A 16,587-nucleotide genomic window follows, 5' to 3' on the forward strand; every position below is an offset into this window, starting at 1 on the left:
GGCTAACCTTTCCAAGATGCTTCTGACTGTAACTAGGCAAAATCTTTCCTTCCTAAGAGTTTGGAAACCATGTCCTCATCTTTGTTATTTACTGACTTTTAATTCTTTACTTGTCACAGCTGCTAGAAGAATTAAAACACACTTATGAAGAAATTATTTAATTTTGCTGAAATCTTAGGGACCATAGGGGTGACAGGGTATCCAATCCCTAGTCTCAAGGCTCATCACACTAATTGTCTATATAAAACATCACCAAAAGCAGTTTTACCACAGTAATTAGTGTCCCAAAGCCTGCCATTTATCTAATAATCACAGCGTTTTGCAAACACTCTTTAATTACATTCTCAGCAGCCTGGTCTCTAATTTTGCTGCTCTGACTTAGTCCTACAACAGCCACTCTTTTTAATAAGGTAATTAGTAGCCACACTTTAGCATTGTATAAACTGATGGAGAGATTGCATTCAGAGGCTGTCTGCTTAAACACTGCAAAAGTGGTAGAGAGAGAAATTAGGTCTGCATCTGACTCCTTCAATTCTATTTTGACAACTATGGTAATCTTTCTTTTTGATGCTGTAAGTTCACCTAGGGTTGTCCCCAGTGCTTCCATATGGTACCAGGCTCCTGCTTGCTCTCCTCTTCCAGTGCCTTGCTGCATGTTTTTTCCATCCTTTGCACCAGCTCTAGTGGCTGTGAAGCCAGTTTTAAAATACCAATAGAAGTGCAGTTTTCAGTCAGCTCCAAAGAGATAAGTGAGCTGGAATGACCTAGCCAGGGGATGGCATTGCTTCCCTTGGTTTGAGGGGTGACACACCACCAGATTAGAGTCAGGAACATCTAAAGTACCTCTCTCAATTCAGGAACTTCAAAAATTAGCATTTTCAAGAGCATAGTGATACCTTCACCTATGTCACTAGAAGATCCTGTTCCTTAACATAAAATGATTTTTTTCTCATTTGTCATATTGGATGTTAAAAACTGTAGAGACATCTACAATCTGCTCATCAGTTTTCAGTAGCTTGATACAAGGACAGAGAGAGTAGGCTGTCAAAAATAAAATCACAATTACATACTTTGCCTTCCTGTGATATTTAATAAAATCATGGTCTAAATAACATTTATGATTTTTAAAATCTTTATCGTGGGGCCTCAGTGGTGGCAGCAAGCTCAATAACTACAACATGTAGTGCCTTACAATCAAGGCTCAAATTCCAATCACTGGCAGGAAACATTCAAATGGCAGGGGGGAAGAAGGGAAATTATAATTTGCAAAGATGCGAATTATATATTTGAAGATTAGAAAAAGGAAACACTATGGAAGTAACAATTTTTAAAACAGGCCTTTAGGCAAGAATCACATACTGTTTTTCCCTTTAAAAAATATAGTGCATTATCTCTAAGACACAAATGTGTGAAGCTGACTGGCAAGGTAGTAAGTCAGTTGTAAACCAGCTAGTGAGAAGCAGAGTTAAGCTACAACAGAATGTACTGGAAAGGTGCTGGTCCCTCTTGCAACAGTGAATTTTTAACTGTCCCCACATAAACAGTACTTTTGGCTACATGGGGAATAATCTAAACCCTACTGACTGTCTTTTACTACTTCAAAAATCTTCTGTGTGGTGATGTTTTTATTTAAAATTGGACCTTGTGCCTATACTCTGCTTCTATTCCCAGAATCTGGTATTTCTCTTGTTACTCAGTCTGACAGGGTCTTCAACCCTGCAGTGGCAGCAGCCTAGAGATGAGACCTTACACAGAGCAAGGCCATGGGCCCTTCAAGCTCACAGATCTGTGCAAGTATGAGGTGTAATCTTGACCTGATCTCACAATGGAGATGATAAACAAGATGCTGAAGGCAAAGAAATGCTGTAAAGGCCTAAAAGACTAACATGATGCTAACAGTGTGTAAATTGAATAGCCTTCAGTATTGAAATGCTGGGAGACATGGGAGCAGAAAACTGCTGCCCAAATGCTGCTCAACAGCTGAAAACTATCATAATGGTAGAAAAGTAGATTGGAAAGCCTTGGAAGAGCACATGAGCGTGCTGGAAGAGAGACTGCATCAGCCAAAAACTCTTGGAAAAAGTTAGGCTAGGAAGTGATGACATGATGATAGCAATATAAACAAGTGAAAGGAAATGGCATGAAAGAAAGGAAAAGGGTTATCTGGATTATCTAGAAAGTGGCTGCACAGATTTTAGCCTAAAATTAAAAATGGAAAAAGAATGAGGCTAGACAGAAGGAAAAAAACTCATAACCTTGAGCATGCCTAGAATAGATTGTCAGACCAGCAGAGGCAATGACATGGGTGGGTGAGACCAGATAGGATAAGACAATAGGAATAATAAAGTAAGGAAACAACCCTTTTGGTCTGAGCAACTGGAGTGGATGACCCAATTTGTGTTTTTCCAGGTCTGTCTGGCTATATATAGTAGAAGGGAGGCAGTAAACAAAGCTTGTGCACAGGTCAGTGGTGGCTGGCTACGATGGCACACAAAGTTAAGCTTCCCATGCCTCTGCCTGGTTTCATGGAGACATGGCTGTGACAGAGCAGTGCCAGCCCTACCCTTGCCAGGGGTCAGGCTGCACAAAGTTCCATGAAATGGAAAAGATGTGAGCTATCAGCCAAAGCTGTGGCTCTCAAATCTTCCAGGCTTTTGGAAGTTTCAAACTACTGCTGGAAGAGTTGCCTTGAACTGCCCAAGTCTGTTATTCACAGATTCATCATCCTTGGGGCATGTTCATTATTTGTTTGTCTTGTGCCTTTCAAATGTTTTCACCTCTCTCCATCTCCATGGTGATAACGTGGATGGTCCACCTCAGCATGTGATACTAATGCAGCAGCTTCAGGCTCACTAGTATAATTTTCACACAAAAAAAATCACATCTGCACCTTCTTCTGTTTTGTTTTATACTCCCTACAGTGGAATGAGAAAGAATAATAGGAGAAAATGAAGGTTATGAGAAGCATGCATTTGCCATGCTTCTTTTTCTGGTTTGCTCATGATGTCAGGGTTTGGGAATTGTTTTTCTACTTTTTTTTTTACCCTGAAGTATGCATCAATGCAATCTCAATCTGCTTCAGAAGGAGGACATCAAAGGAAAATGTCCATTAGAAGACCTAATGGCCCTTTCTGTTTGTTCTGCATGGGAATTTTTTGTTTAATTTTGTAGTGATGGGCCCATACTTGGCTGAAACAAACCTTTAAAGGAAGTGTCCCTAAATGTGCCTTCAGGTCTGTTCTCTCAGCCCAGACAGGAAGACAGATCCTGAAATTCTCCTTCTTGCAAAGAAAGGGGTCTGCATTTCTAAGCCAGAGAATCACTTTTCCCTTACTTGGCATTCAGTGAGCTCTTGGGAGAGCTGCAGTTACATGCCAGAGACATACCAAAAGGGAGGAAGGAAGATTTTGAAGTCCTGCCAAATACTGCGCATTGTTGCGCGCCGAGGCGCTCCCTGCACACGCCTTGGGTGGTGGGTATTGGTGTGAAAATGTTCAGGTGGTGGCCACCTTGTGTTTGCATGCATGGGAAACATTGACCCTGTCCCCCTAACAAAGGCATTGAGAGTTTTTAGTTTACTCTCATATAGACACTGTAGGTCTGGAGAAATTTTTCAGGACAGCAAAAAAACCCAAACCAAAACAACCGAGGGCTGTCTGCAAACCTCAAGGAGGGAAGAGGTTGAAAAGGTGACAAATGCTTCCTTAAAATCAGAAATTAAAAGGACTGAATATCATGGCACCAGGTTGAAAGTTGCTGGGTTTGGATATTGAGGGAGGAAATGCTGCAGTCTTTGGTTGACAGCCAAGGGCAGGGAAATAAATTGTGCAAATTCCTGGAAAACGAGATTTCCACAAAAATTGCAGATCTGAAACTGGATATAGAGGAAAATTTTAAGCCTCCTTTGAACAGTTATATCTAAACTCCAAGACATCCAGCAGAGCCTAGGGCCTCTGGTGTCCTAATAGTGGCCAGCCCAGTAACGACCTGCCCTGGGGCAGGGATCCCTGCAGCCTTCAGCTCCTCTGTGGTTTGTTGTGCACCCAGCAGGAAACACCTCTGGGACCCAGTCCTGCCTGTGCTTTATCTGAAGTTTGTCAAACAGCCCCATTTCCTGAGGACGTTTTCACTCTGAATTGCCCTTTTCCAATTTGTTTCACTGGAAAATTCCTAACGTGCCCTAGCTGCTATCCAAGGACACTGGAAGAAACTAAAAGGTAGCAAGTTCAAAGCTGAAAAAGGGACTGGTTTGCCCGCGTGATATAATTCAACTATGGATCTCATTCCTGCAGGCTGTCACGGAGGTCGGGAGTTTATCAAGATCCAGAAAGGGCTGGGAATGCATACTGCTGCTGAGCATGTTTGTAATCCTACTGTGTAATCCTGCAAAAGCTGAAGTGGGAAGGGCTGTTTAGGATGAGACCTTTACTGATATCTCATCTTACAACAGGAAGAAGTGTAATTGTGTAACATACAGGCATGTACTGCAGAGGCAATTTCTCCAGGGTCCCCCCCCCCACACATCCAACAAATTTTGGTGCTGGTCATTACAAGTGCAACCGTATCATTTTACTGGAATCTCATCCTGATTTGATGGGAGAGGTTTAAATTAAGTCTCCTTATTGAATGTTAAGCCTCATCTTTGAATCACAGAAGATGTTAAATATTAGAGTCTACTTTCTTGATGTTCCAAATTGCCTTGGCTCCCATTGGAAATGTATAGGAGGCAAGGATCATTCTCTTTGTAATGGTTTGGACCCATTTTGTTGGCACAAAGGAGATGGGGAATGGTCAGCAAAGATTTTTGGGGTGTCAAATCTGCATAGGGTAATTGTGGGTACAACAAATCCCAGTAAGGGAGGGGAGTCTGTAGGAGCAGCTGGATGTTTGGGAGATGACTCTTCAAATTCCTGAACTACAAAGACATGGTCTGGGTTTACACTGACAGAAACTGCTGCCTTGCTAATTTTGCTGAGTGGGTAGTGTCTGTGCTTCTAGCATTAAAAAAAAAAAAAAAAAAAAAAAAAATCACCTTTGAGTATGATTCATCTCATCTAATTTTAGCTGTTTAAGTCTAGATCCAGTCATCCAGAGTCCCCATATTCTCAGCAGAGAGCGAAATCTGTCTGTAAGGCGATTCATCCCTCTTCTCTCTGATACCTGTCATGAAATGGGTTGAATCATCCCCAGAAGAGCTCATCCTTTTCCACTGACTGCAGTGGAAGCCCAGACATACCAGATCATGCCAGTTGCCTAATGTTGAGATAGCTCCTGTAAAGTGAGATAAATCTCCCTCCCAGGGTAGATGTACTCATATTAGCAACAACAAAAGTCCAAATAAACCTGGTTTTAATCAACAAAATAAATGGCATGTACACCAGAGGGAGGAGGTTGCCTTCAAAGGTACTCAGCTGAAATCATCAAGGTCCTACATTCCTTCCATTTCAGCTCTCAGACTTCAATCTGTACCTGTGAAGACCTTGTCTAATTCTCTCTTTAAAAAATCAAGTATCATCAGTGTGCCCCAAAATTTTCTGGCTTTTTTTTCCTGCTCTTTTAGCCAAATAAAAGAGATTGGGTCTGCCTATAAACTTCCCCTGCACCTTATCCTGACACCATCAAGGCAGCTACAAAAACAGTGCTACATTGCTCCCAGATGATCCTGGGTGAAGAATTCATGGTAGGCCTGTAATGAGATAAACTTGTGTTTTTAACACAGATTGTTTGTCCCTCAAGTCAGTAGGACTGCTCATATATTGTAAAATTAGAGTGTGCTTAAGCATCTCATAGCAGTCCTCCATTTAATGTGAAAATGGAAATTTTGTGGGTTTTTCATTTAAAAACTGAAGAAGTTAAACACATGTGGAAGAGGCAATTTGTATGCAAATCCTTTTCCAGAACTCTGAAAGCTTGTCTGATAAGAAAATCATAGGAAGCACAAATGAATGACAACAACAACAACAAAAAAAATGGGACAATATTACTCATACAATGACTTTGTCGCTTAAAGCAGGGGAAAAAAATCCCGGCAAAACCTCAGAGGAGAAGCACGAAGGGAATTTCTGTATTTCGCAAATCCCTTGTTTCGGGTGTGAATGTAACAATGTTTGTCATCTGGGAGGATTCTTATGCTTAGGTAGATGCTCATTGTCCTTCTATGGAAATGTACAGTAAGTTGTGCAAATATAGGCCGTGGGGAGACATCCGTCTGCCACCGGCAGGGAATGTGGGTGTGGAGCGCATCAGACTCCAGCCCAGCCCCTCTGGGGCGCTGCCCTTGCACGGCAGAGAACAATAACCACTGGAACACACCGAGAGACCTCCACTGAGGAGGAGACAAAGGGAAAAGAAGAGGAGGAAAAAGTTAAATAAATTTTAGCACAGACTGCAACCTGCCAGTGCACTGTTGGATGCTATTTCTGGAGAGCAAAGGCACGTGGGGATAGGGACACGTGCGACGTTTGCTCCCTCGCTCTGGACACTGGCTGCAGCAGGCAGAGAGATCCCAAACCACAGAAATCACGGTGGCTCAGAGGGTGAACACTCCTCTGACCTGTCTTGGTGGGCTCAGCTCCCTGAGCTGTGAGAAGGTGGAGGGCTGGAAACACTGCTTTTTTTGGCTCCTTGTGTAACTCAAGACTGGAGATTTCCTTAACACTTGCCTTATTCCTCTTGAAAAAAATAAATAATTCGGGGTCAGGCAGCCCTTGCAGAGGGACCACTGCAGCACCCACCCTGTGGCATCTGTGATGATTGATGCAGTGCTGTGTTCCATGTGGCACAGCTGCTGGATACGGGCAGTGTGCTCGGACAGCCAGCACTGCCAGTCACAGTGACAGGGGAAACACCACCTGGACTGATCCATGGGATCTTATCACAGGCAGTAGGAAGGAGGGAAACAGGTCACCAGAAGGGATCTGTTGGTGTAGGAGTTGGGCAATGATGCTAATTGTTATTTTAAGCATGGTTTGCCTGACTCTTGGGACTCACGTCACTGCTTGGTAATGGACATGAGTAGTGGGTTTGATATTTTCAGGCACTGGACACTGCCTGACTGCAGCGACTGCCAATGCTGCAGCCTTGGAAAAATCAGTGCAGTCACTGAGCTGTTGTTATCTGGGAGATAACATTTGCCTGAGGACACCCGTGTGTGAAAAACATTTGGCTTTTGACAGATGTCGCTCAGCCACTACAAACAGGCATTGCTTCACGTTTTTTCTCCAGTTTCCCCAGGAGAAAGTTCAGCGGAAGCAACTAAACTGGTTTCCTGTAGCTCTGGGTCTGTATGTCAGATCTAAGCAAATCAGTGTGAGTAAAGCCATTTTCCAGAATTGATCTTAACTACCACTTCTTAATGAGACCCAAAGAAAGTTGTATCACAGGTACAATTTTAGTGTATATTTGATTTAAAAGAAAGCTAGTAATGCAGCGGCTTGTTGGAAATGGCAAGTCTGAAAAATTATGTTTAAAGAAAGAAAAAATCATTGAAAAAATAGACTGGAATACAAAGTGACAGCTTGTTACTAGATTTTCTTGTAACTGTTGTACTGCTGTAAATATAGGGTAAGGAGTGATATTTTTTGGAACTGGGGATCAACACATCCTCCTGCATGCTGGACCTCTGGCTGGTTGGCTGGATTTGGGAGGGGAGTAAAGGGAGAATTATTACCTGTGCCCAAGACTGGTGTGTTTCATTCACCATATCTAGTAAGTGTTACTTAATGTAGAAGTGAGCCAAAAACACCACTCCTGGTGCATCAAGTCAGGTTGCAAAGCCTAGAAATAATACGTAGGAGGGATTTCTGGGGCACACCTTAGATGCTAGCAGCTGCTTTTCATTCTGGGGACTACCTGAATCTCCTTGGCAGAAGCAGAGTTCAACTGTGGTAGAGTTTGTTTTTGGTGGTTTTGGGGTTGTTTTTGTTGTTTCCCAACTGGAGGCTGAATTGCATGCCAGGAAAAAGATGAGTTGGGCTAGTCAGAAAGGAATAGCATTCAAAATTTCATCCTTTTAGAAGCAAAGTGATAAGTATCAGCCAGCTCCAGACAGAAATCTGCTTTTTCATTTCTGGCTCCAGCTCACCTGTGGCAGTGCAGGGAGCAGGGGCTTAGTGGGGCCCTCTCAGCAGCTGGTGAGGAGGGGATCTGCTTTGGCACCAGCACAGCTGCATTGACAAGTGGAGTCAGGCTCTGTGTTTCTCTCCAGGGACTGTACCCTGCCTTCATTCATTCCCCAGGTTCTTTGGAGTTTCATCTTACTCTGCTGGTTTTACTTGATGTCTCTGTTGATCCTTTTTTCTCCAAACTCCCCAAACCAGCAGCTTGACAAATCACAGTGAGAGTTTTGGGAGAAAGAGTTGGACAACAAAACATTGACCCAGACCTGCACATTTATTTAAGACTTGCTTTTGAGGCATGACACCCTTTAAAGTGAGTGACTGCCTTTCCCCCCAGACTGGCAGCCTGGGATGAAGAAGCCACCTTGGCTGGGGGGGACACCAATGGCTCTGACAGGTCTCCACACAGCAGTTACCTGCCAGCCAGCTTTGGCCACTGCACTGGAATTTGGGACAAACACAAGGGACACCTGCCCTTAGCAGGAGTAGGGCAGTGGGGACCTTGTGGAACTGAGTTATGGAAGCAGCAAGCAGCCTTGGGGAGCTGGCCATGGGAAGCCAGCAGTGGGCTATTCAGCTTGAGAAACATTCAAAGTCCACCAGATCCTCACTGGCAACTGGAGCTGACACAGGCATGAAAAGGTAGCCTCCAGCCAAATGAAAGTCCAGCCCAGATGTGAAACAGCTATCATTGCCTGACTTCACCAATTAAATTGGGGCCACTCTCCTATTCATTTGCTTGTTTGTTTATTTTGAGAGGGCAACTTCTTTGTTGTATTCTGTAGCTGTAATTTGATTTGTCCTAGCTTTTCGTGTGCTGTTGAGACAAGCTGAGTGGAAATTCCAGTTACATGCTTTCATTTGTTCCCCCTTGGCATGCAGGCTACGGGAACAGGGCTATGGGCCCATTGGCCTGCATGTCATTAATCTTCTGGGAACAATGAAAAGAGAGCATTTGAATGTGTCTTGGCTCTTCCGGCAGCCTCTCTCTGAAGGACTTCTCCTTCATGCAGTAAGAATAACAAAACAAGGAAAAAAAAGAGGAGAAGAACAATAAAAGAAATCCTTCAGAGGAGAGTGCATGTGTCCCTGGGTGTCCATCAGCCTCGCTGGATGGGGCTGCATCCCAATACCAGGAATGAAAGCCCATCATCACAGCAAGGGGCAGAGGTGAGGGCTTCCATTCAGGCATTCAGAACCCAAAAAGTTGAATGGATGCAGCTTTTGATGAAGAGTTGTGTGTGTAGAGAACTGTGCCCTTCCCCTAAAAATGTCCTGGAGGTAAGGCAGAAAGGTTGTGTCTGCAAACAGGTGGGTTGCAGCTTTTGCTGGAGAACAAACATTAACCTCAGCAGATGAGTGAAGAGCTGTGGAATTTGTCTATCTGGACTTTATCCTCTGACAAAGTTTCCCACAACATTCTCCTGGAGACTCTGGATGCTCATGGCTTAGGTGGATGTACTGTTCCCTGGGTAAAAAACTAGCTGGATGGCTGGGCCCAGAGGGTGGTGGTGAATGGAATTACATCCAGCTGGTGGCTGGTATCCCCACAAGTGGTATCCCCAAAGACTCAGTGTGGGGGCCAGCCCTGTTTGATATGTTTAACAATGATCTGGATGAGGGAATCAAGTGCACCCTCAGTCAGTTTGCAGATGACACCAAGTCAGGCAGGAGTGTTGGTCTACTGGAGGGCAGGAAGGCTCTATGGAGCGATCTGGGCAGGATTCATGGGCTAGGGCCACTGGTGTGAGGTTCAGTAAGGTCACAACAACTCCCTGAACTCGAGTCTTGGGCAGAGTGTCTGGAAAGCTGCCAGGAGGAAAAGGACTTGGGGGTGCAGGTCAGCAGTGGCTGAACAGGAGCCAGCATGTGGCCAGGAAGGTCAATGGCATCCTGGCCTGTGTCAGGACCAGTGTGGCCAGCAGGAGCAGGACAGTGGTCATCCTCCTCACCAGGACTCAGCACTGGGGAGGCACACCTCCAATCCTGTGTTTTGGGCCCCTCACTACAAGAAAGAGATTGAGGTGCTGGAGCAGGTCCAGTGAAGGGCAGCAGAGCTGGGGAAGGGTCTGGAGCACAAGTCCAGTGAGGAATGACTGAGGGAACTTGTGGTGTTTAGCCTGGAAGAAAGGAGGCTCAGGGAGACCTTACCACTCTCTAAAACTGCCTGAAAGGAGGGTGCAGCCAGGTGGGGGGTAGGTCACTTCTCCCAAGTAACAAGTGCAAGGACCAGAAATGGCTTCAAATTTCACCTTGGGAGGTTTACATTCACTGTTAGGAAAAATTTCTTCATGGAAAGGATAGCCCAACATTGGAACAGACTGCTGGAGGAAGTGAGGGAGTCACCATCCCTGGATGTATGTAAAGGGTATGTGGATCTGGCACTTTTAGTGGTGGACGTGGCAGTGCTGTGGTTGGACTCAATGATCCTAGAGGTCTCCCCCAGCCAAAATGATTCCATGATTGTATAACTGCACACAGGATCTCCCTGCCCTCCCTGCCCCTCACTTGTCACACTCTCTCAGTTACCTCTCCCACATGCTCTGTGGTGCAGGACTGCTGTTTGCTTAAACAGTTGCTGGGCTGAATTCACAGGCAGCCAAGCAGGACAAGACCTCTAGGACCATGGATTCACCAGGCACTCACAGCTTCACTGCCTGAAGAGCTGTTTCCCCACAAAATTGGGGTTTGAGGCACTAGGTGCCAACTATCCTCTGTGAGCCTGTGTGTCTTAGCTCATCACTTAGCCTAAGGATTTCCAGACTTTCTGATAAGATGGGTGTCTGAGGAAACCTTGGGGTGTTGATTATAGGGCTGGGAAGGCAGCAAGGATTCCATTTTGTGAAATATTTCAAGGTGTTGACACTTGTGTCAAAGTACAATAAAACCAAGACTCTCTCAATTGCTTTTGCCAAAAATAAAATAAAAATAATAATATGGGGAAAGAAAGGGGAAAAGAAAAGTACACACTGCACAATAGCCAGCAGCTCAGACTTCACTTGAGAAGTGGTCATTAATCTGGAAGAGGAAGAGCACTCCTTCCACCAGCCCACTCACCATCCCAGGGTGTGCCTCCCTGGGCTGGAGGTTCTTTACTGCACCCAAGGAAAAAAAATGCTTTCTGTGTTCTTCATCAAAAGCAAGCAAAAAACAATAGGTCCCTGAGGAAAGCCTTGGTTTTAATCTACTGCCTTTTCCAAGAAAACACCCCCTCCTTTTCTTTATCTCCCTTGCCATCTCCAGTTATAACATTCTTTTCGCCTGTTCTCCACCACACAGAGTATCACAGCCGATCTGGTGCTCTTGAAATTGCTTGGGTTTGTTTTTTTTTTCCAGTAGGGGAAACATTGACCAGAATTTCAAAAATATACTAAAAGTATTTTGGTGTTCAGCTTCCCTGTAAGCGGTGTTGTGCCTCTGAATGTGAAATTTCTCCTAATCCTGCAGTGGATTAGTAATGAGGTTCAAGCAAATGACCTTTCTGGAAAACTCATGGACAAGCAGGGTTCATCAGGGAGGTAATTTTAAGGTTTTCCCAAGGTTTTGGTGGGCCATTTGAGAGTCAAAGTTAGCAAGTGGTCTACAAGACAACCTTCAATGTGTCCATGTATTGCAGTCTGCGTGCTCTGGGAGTGTATTTGCTCTAGAATAAATAGTAAATATTACTGATAAGGAAATAATAACCAATATGTGCCAGAGATTTAATCGCATGTTATTGGAATTTTCATCTGTGAAACAATTAAAGGATTAGACCTTATGAACTGAAACTGCCTCACTGAATGGTGCATGAGAAATTTTGTTCAGAGGGGAGCTGCTGGGAAAATACCAATTTATGTGTCAGCGGGAAAGCTGGAAAACATAAGTATCTCAAAATAAAAAATGAATGACTTGACAGAAATGTGTATTTTTAGGAAAACAGTCATTCATATTCTCTGCAGATTCAAAATTAATGGTGGGATTTTCATTTTATCAGAATTAAAACACTACAGCTTCACAAAGACAAATCTCATTAGTGAAGCTGCATATCTGAAAGTTCACAGTGAAAGGGCAAATGCTAAAAAAAAATCCCTTATATTTCATCATACCAGCAAGAAGCCAGGAAAAAAAATTCTTTTAAATTTAGTTTAAAGTTTCTTAGAAATTGAACTAAAAATTCACAGTATTTTAGTGGTGCTGTTAATATGTTCTCAAGAAAATTGATCATTTTTGGTTCTATCAAGGAAATAAAGGGAAGAGTCTCCCACTCATGGCCATCAAGTTTTTCACAGAAGACAGCTTGCAATTGGAAAGGGACCCTCTTTACAATAAATCTTTCCCTTTTGCCAATTTCCCAGTGAAAGGGGGAGAACCAAGGAGAGGACCCAGCCCAGCGAGGGGCTGTTGGCATCCAGCATCATCTCTGGTGGCCAAATAGTGCAGGGCAGGAGCCTCTGACAGATCTGGGTCTGGGAGGAACTTAGCAGCAGTGAGTGTGGCTGAATTGATAATCTTGCCCCAGTCTGTCACCTCCTCTTTGATCATTGGGGTTTTCTGGAATGTCCAAGCCCTGCCAGATCCAGGTGAATCTCATGGTCTGTTGTAGCACTGGGTTTAAGTCCCTTCACTGCCAGCTTTGCAGTGAAAGGTTGAAACAAGGCTTCTTGCCCACAGTATAAACACCCAATCAATTGAATTTCTGGATATGGGAGCTTCTCCTGGCAATTCCCTTTCCCATCAAAACCTTTAGGCAAGGATGGCCATTTCTCATCCCTTTCCACATGCAGCCTCTCAAGAGCTAAAATTCAGCAACAGCAATTCTCAGGTAATAGTACAAGCAGGCTTACAGTCTCCTTTTGTTCCTCCCTGCCTTCCTTTCATCCAACTCTGGTATTTCATCTAGCACTCAGATTGGAATTAGGCAGAGCTCCTTCCTTTGTTGTGTGTTTGCCCACCTCACACAGACTGGGAAGACCAGAATCATGACTGATACTTTGATACTCCTGAGCAACAATTCATTACACACACACACAAACCCCCACAAAGAGAAGAATGGAGATTTGTTGGTATTTGAGCTGCACTTGGCATCCCAAACCTCCCTATGCAGTCACCAGCTGTGTGCTGATGGGGTTTGACCCTATAGGCCTGGGAAGAGGTTATCTAGCTTTGGGAAAATCAGTTAAATCTCAGGATGTCTCAGCTCCCCAAAGATCTTTTAACTGTGCTTTATGAGCTGTTTTCCTGTTCATGGCACTGGAGGCACCATGTGCCAGCTGCCCCAGAGACAAGGCACAGTGGGGTTAAACATAAATATATGGGAACTCAACTGAATGGTCCTGCTGCTGTAAGATGAGATTTTTCCAGCCATTCAAGGCTCAGGGGAGTGTTAGTGTGTGTGATGTCTGTATGTATTATATACTGTTCTGAGTGAATTGTAAATACTTCATGTACATATTTTGCATCCCTAATGTTTTATTGATATAATTCATCTCATTGTTTCAGTGACTTCATGTTTCTCTTGTAATTACAGCACATGAGGAAATAATTTTGCCAGTAAATAAGGTTGCAAACAGAGAACCTTTTATTTTCTTAGTATTATCAGAGGAGGGCAGGATGGTTTGAAAGGAATGCAGCAGCTTGGAAACAGAAGAATACTGCTTTTATTTCTTTGCAGGTGTCAGTGTGCATAGGGGAATAGTTGTTAGCAAGAATTTTTGGAATAAATTAACACCTTCCAGAAATACCTTGGGCCTCAGACCAGCAAAGCAATTAAACATGTGCTCAGGTTGGAGCACTGCCTATTTTGCAAGTCACTTATGTGCATAATGTTGAACAGAGGCTTAATTACTCTGCAAGATCATACAAAAGCAGAGCTGGAAAGGACCTCAAGAGATGATCTAGAGCAGCCCTGACAGCTGTTTCGCTAACAGTCCTCCAATGACAGAGTTTGTACAGCCTCCTCTGGTACCTCGTTCCAACTACCCTTCAAATGAGAAAGTTCTGAGTTTTATTTTGGGGTTTGGGTTTTGGTTTTCATCCAGGTTTTTATTTTTTTCCCTTTTTCCCCCAGGCTGGTAGCTCAAAATATCTTTGTGTAAAATAAACAAAACTCTCCTCAAAACAGAGAACAACTAAGCTCTTTTCTTCCTGGAACACCCTTCTTGCATGCTGCAGGACTGACAGCATCTCTCTTGCTCTCCCCAATCCCATTTCTGTACCGAACAAAGATGGTTTCTCCAACCTTTGCTTACATAATGTGTTTTTCACATCACATATCATTGCTCGCTTCTGAACTCACTGGGGAGTTGATCTCATTTCAAGCATGGAGCCAAGCTGATGTCCTACCAGTGTCTTTAATTTTTCTCTTACTTTTTAGTTTTTTATATGCACAGAGCAAGCCAATTTCCTTGTGTTTCACATCCAGCCCTCTTACTGATGCACCTTGAAAAAAAGGTTCATCTTTTTTCTATGTGCATATTGAGCTTCTGGTCCTCTGCATGCCCAAGATCACTTTTTGGTGTGCTGCCACTTCTTTGCTTATTTGGTCTACTTCACTTGGCATTCAAAAATACTTCACCTTTGCTGAATTTCAAACTGCAGATTTAAACTCCTTCCTCATTTTGGATTATCCTCTAGCTTTACAGCTAGTGCTGTAAGAGCTGAGCTCACTGTCAGTCCCAGCCTCTGATGAATAATTTGAAGAGACAAGAGGCTAGGACAAATGCAGGAAGGATTTCCTTAAATGCCATCCTGCCCTGACAGGGAATGATTGACACCTGGTCTCCAAATGCAGTTTTTGATGCAGTAGCAGGTTCAAGTGAATGTGATTACACCAAGATCATATTTTCCTCTTTTATTTCTCAGAACATTGTGTTGGAAAATGGCATCCTGCCTCATTTTGATTACTGGGCTACTTACCAAGTAAATGGGTCTGACATGCAATGTTATTAAAAATAAAAAAAAATATTCAAAAACTCTGCACTGGCTGATATTTGTCAACATATTGTTCTCCTGGGGTTATAACTCAGTTATTTAAGTATTCATTCTATTATCTTCCCATTTATCAAAGTTAGGCAGATTAGCTTTGAATTCCCTGGCTCCTCCTTTTTCCTTTCTATAAAGACAGGTCCTCTCTCTCTGCTGTCTTCCAGCCCTCTGGGACATCCCCTTTAAACTTAGAATTCTTGCAGATAATCCCTAATAGCTCAGTTTGCTCTGAAGAGATTCTTAATTACACTAGTGTGAGTTTCATCAGACCTCTTAGACTTGAAAACATTATCTTTCTAAAACTTGTTTGAGAATTTCTTTTTTCTTGGTTTTTTTTTTCTTTTTTTTTTTGTTTGTTTGTTTGTTTGTTTTTTTTGCTTTGGCCTTTATCATCTGCTAATTAATTTCACAGTTAACATTTTAACAAAGATTTGAACAGCCTTCTTTTTTTCAGCCTTATTTCTCCTCTTTATCCAGTAAGTGATGAGTTTTCCTGTGTTGTCTGGTTGCTTCTGGGTATCTGGGAGGCTTTCATACCACTTGCTAGTTGCTGTTCATTTTGTATTTACATGTTTGTGCTATTCCTCTATGTTCATTCACCAGCACAAGTCTGTGCTTCCACTTTTACATTTACTTCCTTGATAATCTTTCTTCCATGTGGTAATTTTCTACAAGGTGCTGGTGCTGTCCTATTCTCTTTAGCTGTACCTGCTCTTCTTCTCTCCAACTCAGACTTCTTTGTGGCTGTCCAAATTTAGGCTTGAATACTGTTCCCCAGAATTTCTTCCTGTGGGACCTGACTTCCATTTCTACACGTGTCCATTTCGTGGTTTTTACTGTTTTCAAGAATTTAATCATTTAGTGACCATCATCATCCCCCTTGCCTTACATTTTAAAGCTTGAGTTCAATTCCTGCCTGCTCAGTAGCACCGGGACTAAAGTATGCACTGCTGCCCCAGACAAGCACCCTTCTTACTTGAAAACAGGCTTTTTTTTCTATAGCATTTAAAGAACACAATGAACTATGTCCAGCTCTCTTTGATTAATTACTCATCTGAATTTCCCCAACACCAAGCCTTTACTTGCCTTGAGATCTGCAGTAACCTCTGCCTGGTTCTGTCTCTGCGGGTGCTGTCTCGTACACCGAGGTCAGGCTCGGCGCTATTGGTTTCATTATGGGATACAGCAGTCTGCAAATTAAACCCTTTATGGGGCAATTACACCTCCAACATCTTGTTGATCAGGTGCCTTCAAGTATGAAGCAGGCTATTGCTGATGCTTTAGCTCCCAAATGTGGCAAAGACTGCAAAGCACTGAGGCGTCTGATGATGGCCAGATGCCTGCTGAGCAGCCCATTAGCTTTTTGTTTGGCAAATGTGTAATTGTGTGCACTCACTTATGTGGACTTCTCTGTAAAAATGTAATGTTTGAAATGTTTGGCAGTCATGAATACACCAGGCAGGTACTGTTTTGATGTTGTCTGGAAACATTAAACCCCTCCAAAGAT

Source organism: Oenanthe melanoleuca, chromosome 2, assembly GCF_029582105.1.
Source record: "Oenanthe melanoleuca isolate GR-GAL-2019-014 chromosome 2, OMel1.0, whole genome shotgun sequence".
NCBI lineage: Eukaryota > Metazoa > Chordata > Aves > Passeriformes > Muscicapidae > Oenanthe > Oenanthe melanoleuca.